At 49.6% G+C, this 6,341-nt stretch overlaps 1 protein-coding gene across 1 annotated transcript in view; it reads right to left on the bottom strand.

The window, feature by feature from the left end:
• Nucleotides 1-6,341, bottom strand: part of LOC105569220 (fez family zinc finger protein 1) — a 30,664-nt gene that overhangs the window by 12,509 nt on the left and 11,814 nt on the right. The window lies entirely within an intron of this gene.

The following is a 6,341-nucleotide window of genomic DNA, read 5'->3' as shown; positions in this document are numbered from 1 at the left end:
GGTGAGGAGGGGGCACGGAAGTGGCGAACGAGAGGCAGGATAGCGGACTAGGGGGAGAGGGGGAGGGAGGGGGTGACGTGCTCCCGGCATGTCGATATCCCTGGAAATTTAATCATGCCGTTCCACTATGAACATCGCGCGCCGCGCCACTCGACGAGCGCTATATGGATGACGCCTCGGTCCCGTGGAACGTTATACCGGCGAATTTGCATGTTTAATGTGGTATCGGTTGCTTGCCTGCGCCGCGCCCGCGCTCAGTTCTCTCGCCGGCGCGACATTAAATATAGCGCTCCTCTCCGCTCGCCGACGTCAGCGCCTCATCCAAGGGGCGCGCTTTTATCGTTCCCGATGACAAGGTCCTTGTCACTGGTAAATCTTACGCCAGGTCTCCAGGGAGAACGTCTCGTGAATACGTTGCGACCGACGGTAGCGGATGCCGTTATTTCACTAATCGAGCTTCAACGGTGCAAGAACAATTAAAAATACCGCGAATACGTTTCTTTTGACAGGAAGGACTATTAGTGTCGCCAGTAGTTGATTGACGAAAGAAAGAAGCTGGCAGGAGAGGTGGTTGGTTCAAGTTAATCCCGGAATAAGTGCGTCTCTTTTGATTTAATTAATTAGCTTTCACACGCCAGCGAGACTTTGCCGTCACGGGCTAACGTTTTTCCCCGCCAAATCAAAAAAGGCGACCACACCCAGCGACAAGAGGCCCGTGCACCGTCCTGTGTAATAGCGTCCAATTAACCCGCACCCCGATCCGGAAGACATTCTTTAAGAATCGCAAACAACGATACAATCGCGCGATTAACACAACCACGGTCGCTCTCACGTGTCGGTCCTACGTGCCGTGTAAACACGCTTTTTCCACCGCGTGTGGTCCGACAGACTGGGGACAAGGCGGTACGTCGTTGTCGCTAACGAGCCGTAAAGACGGAAGAGGGACGAGAAGGGGTGCGAGGTTGAGGCCCCTCGCAAACGGGGCTGGGAGGAGAGGAGGGGGGGGGGGCGGGTGGTCCTCCGACCATGTCGCAAAGTTTAAACAGCTTAGAGGGATGTTGCGGCGCCCCGATGCTTAGGGCGCCAAGTCAGCCGGAAACCTCTAATAGCCCCGTCTGTCTGCGCGGAAAGGAGAAAGAGAACGAGAAGGAGGGTAGGGCGCCGCGCTCGGGGGATGGAGTCCACGGGTGTGCTGTGAACGCGGCCGCAAAGGTGCCCGTACAGGTTGTATCTCCGCGAGTATACGATAACCGCACCCTCGAGGCGAGCCCGAGGGGGACGCGTTCGACCAGGTATCCGCGTACGTCGCGGCCGCAACTGAATTCATAATTCGAGAGGGGCGCGGGGGCGGTGCGCGGGGGGAGGGGGGGCTTCTGCCTGGGCCCGGGGTAATTATTAATTGCGTTAGCGCGCCCGGTGTACGTGCGCGCCATGTTTGTTAAAAGTACGCGGCTATTTTAATCCGGCCGGCAATATTTTCCGAGTGTTTTCCTTCCGCGGGACAATTCCGCGCGAATAATCACGCGCGACGACGTTCCCAGAAAGGATAATAATTGCGCGCGAAAGCAAGTATTGAGACAGCCAATTTAAAAGCTTCGCAAGCAAAGCCGGGCAAAATTAATATATCACAGAGGGCAGACGTTGACGAAATCGTGGGGGTTTGCAGTGGCAATAGAATTGTTACGGAAGTAACGCGCGCGCTCTCCGGAGCCGCGCGTAGAACTCGGACTTTCCCGCGAGCGAGTTCGGTCATTAGCCGAAGATTGCGATCGTCAGTAAATGCATAATTCATAAAAGCCCGGATTTCAATGCTGTGTTTACATGTAACCGGGCGCAGTAAAGTAATGGACGACCTCGACGATTTCAATTAATCATCCCAGTTATTGCGAGTGTTCTAATGGATATCGTATTACGGAGTCTTTTATGAGGCTTTAATTTCCTCCGCGATAACGAATACGGATATTGTTTGACGTGTATGACGCATATCAGACGTATGTATATTTCTCTGAAAGAGTGTGACGCTAAAGGACCTTCGCTGCGTACTGAACTTTCGTTTAAAGGCTCGCACATATTTTCTTGCGGAATGACACGTGGCCCAAAGTGCATTTCTTCGGATTATCAATGAAATTTTACGTGAACAATGCGGGACGAAAGCGATCGTATGGAGAACAATTAATCGTCGGGGGGGAAAAATCGACCGTTCGCGACAGACGTCTCAAATGTGTCGAACATTCGGCCGAAATAAAAACATTCGATGAAAAGATGAAAAAGTACACAGAATGCACTCATTCTTCCCTTTTTTCCCTCTGCTTCGGCCCATCGACTTTACTTTATACCAACAGCGGACAGGTTGTGTTTATTATGAAAACAGGACACGATCACGCGTGTGTAGATAAGACCACATACGCACCGCGAGTTGATCATCCTGATGACGCAGGGTCGATGATTTCGATAATGTTCTTCTGCAATCACGCGTCGGCGCCGCCGGGGCTCCGTTAATTTTACATTCCACCCAAATGCTGAGGATAATATAGTTATATAACAGCGTCGAACAACACGCACAGTTAACGCCGATTAAATAAACTCGCTGACTTTTTAACGATCGCTGTCCGCGCGGGAGAAATTCGTTTAAAATTATCTCGGAAAGACACGCGGCATTGCTTTAAGAGAAATCCGGTGGCAGCGATCAAGTCCGCTGCTGCGCGTCTCATGAGCCGATTCGTCATTGCGCCCATCCGGCCGGACAACGTCGCACGCAGCTGATGCTATCAAAACTCACGACCCGCCGAATCGCCCCGCGAAGCTCTGAAAATATTCGCCGCCTCTCCCGAAGACATTCTGCCAGTGTTTTCTCATCGAAGAGACTCGTGGCCACTTGCCGGTCTGTCACTTCGCTCGTCAACCCCTTGCAACGACCGTGCACTTGACTCGTCGTACCCCCCCTCCCCCCTCCGTCGCTTCCCGCTACCGCCACTACCCCCCGAAAACGTTCGCCTAACTGCGAAGGTAACGCGAAGTAACGTTCCGGCCCCTCGTAGCCTATTCCGGGTTGCCGGCTCGCGCACGAACAATATTTGCAGAGCTCTTATTCTCAACCCCCGTGAGCGGCGGCGCTTCGACCCCCCGCTCGCCCGAACCACCCGTTTCTCTTTCCACCCCTCGTGTGCACCAGCAACCACCTACCTACCTACCTAATAATGATTTTACGTTACGCCACGCCGTTCCCCGGGGAATCCGACGGTGCCGCACCCTTATTGCACATGGCCCGTGCTCGGTACATGGGGTACGTAGGCGGTCGAAGGGGGGGGAAGTGGAAAGAGAAAGAGGGCTGATTATCATTAGCAGCGTAGTCCCAGAACACCCTCGTTGCTGCCTGACGCACGTACGCACGCAGCCGGCGCGCCGCTCGAGGTCGTGGGAGCAGCGAGATTTGTTCGTGCGTACGATAAAAAAAAGAGAGAGAGAGAGAGAAACGCGCAGAGATCGCATCGAAGCGAAAACAGTACGTCGAATCAATCCAGTGAGCGTGTGTACAAGCTTATACTGTTGCAGAGCGCGCGCCTTATCAAAGAAACGACGAAACAGATTTCGGATTAGATTTGTATTTCAATTCCTAATAAATTTTATGACGAAGCGATCCCCTTCGAAAAATTAAACGCTTCAAAAACAGTACCGGCGAATGTGACCGTAGATACAATGAAGAGTAATTATTGTCCATTGTCTTCGGTAACACACGCCTCGTGTAAATTCGGTAGGAATCCCGAATCAAAATTTTGGCCCTACGCTGGACCTTTAATTCTATTATGTATAGCAGGGCCTGAAACAGTAAAATAGGTCGAACGTCCAGTACAAAATTTACTTCTACTTCGAGACTGATAGTGTCGGAAATTTCTACTTTTGCTAATGTAGCATTAAAGTAAGTAGGAGCTAAAGTAAATTGTTAGAATTAAAGACTCGAGGGAGAAGTAAAAAAAATATAATGCCGTCAAAGTAGGTTATTGCTGGTCTACGTAGGTGTATAGATGAGCTAAGTAGGTGTACATCAGCCTCGAAAGTGTCGAAACGGTACAAAAATTTCGACTCGGGATTGGTCCTGAACTTTCAAATCACGTGGCGCGTATCGGAGGTATCTTTATTGAATAGAAAAGGTTAAAAAAAAACACGAGGCAACTCTCATCCCTTACCGCCGAAGAAAGAGCCATCCCCGGAGGGCGAAAGATTCCTACGGAAAAAGGACTCGGACTTATCCTCGTTTCACGGCGCAATTGCCGCGACCGTGAACGTCATTGGTCGGCGCTCTCACGGCGCCTCTGAATTTTTTATTCTCCCCTGAATAATGAATTAAATGTTTCATGGCGACCCTCCGCATGGGACGCAGCGGCGCGTATAGGTGGACACAATCGCGCGCAGCACCGGGGGATCCCGCAGGTTGTTGCAAAAGTCTCCGGAAGTGACCACCGTTTTGTATCCTCTGCTATGCCGAGTCCTTCGGCCGTTTCGGTGGACGGGGGTGGGGGGAGGGAGGGGGCGTAGAAGGGGCGGAGGGCATTGGAATGACGGCAGGATGGAGAGTGGTGTGGGGGAGGACAAGGTGATAATTTGATAAGACATCGGGAGGGGTTGCCATGGAGACGATACAAAACCCAGAGCCTCGACTAAGGCCGGAGCCCTCCAGCAGGCGGTCTTCTCTCCTTCGTTGCTCTCTCTGTCTCTCTCTCTCTCTCTCTCCCTCTCTCTTTCCACCCCCGAGAAACCTACTCCTTCAAGACTCCGTTCCATCAACCGGGAGACACCGAAGTGTCAAGTGTCCTGCCGCCACCACCGCTCTGCGACTCCCTCAATTTTTTTGCTCCAGCCTCCCCGGTCGCACGTAGGACTTCGGCGCGTCCGACATTGATGCGTATGTCGAAGATAAACGCGCATTACAAGGGCACCAAAGAAAAGACAAAGGCTGGCTACGGGGATTTACGATCACTGTTAATCGGAAGCTGCTCGGCGGATATAAATGACATTTTCGCAAGATCATCTCACTCTTTTGCTTCCCCCAATGCTGTTCTAAATGTGAAAAGTCCAATTTTCAAACGATGGCAAATAGAAATTATTATTAGAGGAAAGTCCCCTGTCATGAGATAGGCGGAGTTTCTGCTAAATTAATTGGTACAATCTGTTGGTTCCACCATGAATTTATTGCCCTTGGAGTGAAATCTGTTTAGTGGGAAATTGATTGTTGGATCGTGTAATCGTTGCGAAAAAACGATTTGTCATTGCATTTGGACGTTGAAAACCTGCTGTCTTATACTAGAATCCTGTATAGAGGACTTTCCTTTATTAAAAATAATATTAGACATTTTAGTAGTCGTACGATTCTCGCTACTTAAAATTTTCAATCGAGCAAATACTTTTGTCATCCGAAAAACAATCAGTGGTCGAAATATTCTACTTGGTAAAATAAGATTATCCGCGTGTGTGTCTTGCACAGACTCCACGTTGCGTCATGGCAAGGTTCCATTCCAAGATTAGGGAGGCCACGATACCACCCCAAATCGTGGGAGCAAGGAACGTGAACGTTAAATACAGAAGAGACGGGGGGGAGACCCCCGAAAGAGACATTACGATTATTACCGAGCGAAACTCGCAATGTGGGACTCGGCATCCCTGAAATGCATTGGCCACATGTGCTATATTCAACTGGATCCTCTCGCAAGGACTTGGTCCAGACAGTTGGCTGCATTATTTATCGCACAAACTTGCCGGACTAATTGATCCCTTACGTCCCCTCGATAACGATACCCACCGGAATCACGAGCGCGATTTTCGTGCTGCGTCCGCGAAAGTTAGCGAGCTGTCCAAAGACGGGATAATTGCGCTCCAAGTGAATTCAATTCGGCTAATTTTACCATTTCCATCCGATTAGATAAAAAGAGAATGTAAGAATATCGACGGACATAGAAATACAGTTTATGACCGTACGTGGAACTCTGGTAAATAAAATTATTTAACCTCAGTTTGCGTTGAGATCGTCTGCGAAATTTAAGTCGTCAGGAGAACGCGGTACTTCTATATAATACATTTCGGTAGTAATTAATAATTTATATAATAGGCATTAATGCACTAATTTCGAAGTGATATATTTTCTACAGCCACGAGATAAACGTGGTTAGTTATTAAAAGAAATCGTTAAGGTCCGGTTTCGCCAGCGTCGCTTAACTTTAAGCTTAAGAGGATGCTAAAGTCATCTGTTTTACCGACACATTCGAATATAGTTTTTGCGCTGCTGAATCTTTTTATTAGTTTTTACGACTAAAATAATACCAGGATAAGTTGCGGACCGCATAGCAGAG

The sequence above is a fragment of the Vollenhovia emeryi genome, unplaced genomic scaffold (genome assembly GCF_000949405.1).
Source record: "Vollenhovia emeryi isolate VEMERY1.0 unplaced genomic scaffold, V.emery_V1.0 DF939125.1, whole genome shotgun sequence".
In the NCBI taxonomy this organism is placed as follows: Eukaryota; Metazoa; Arthropoda; class Insecta; order Hymenoptera; family Formicidae; genus Vollenhovia; species Vollenhovia emeryi.
The sequence above is the reverse complement of the archived record's forward strand: the minus strand, read 5'-3'. Positions and strand labels throughout refer to the sequence as shown.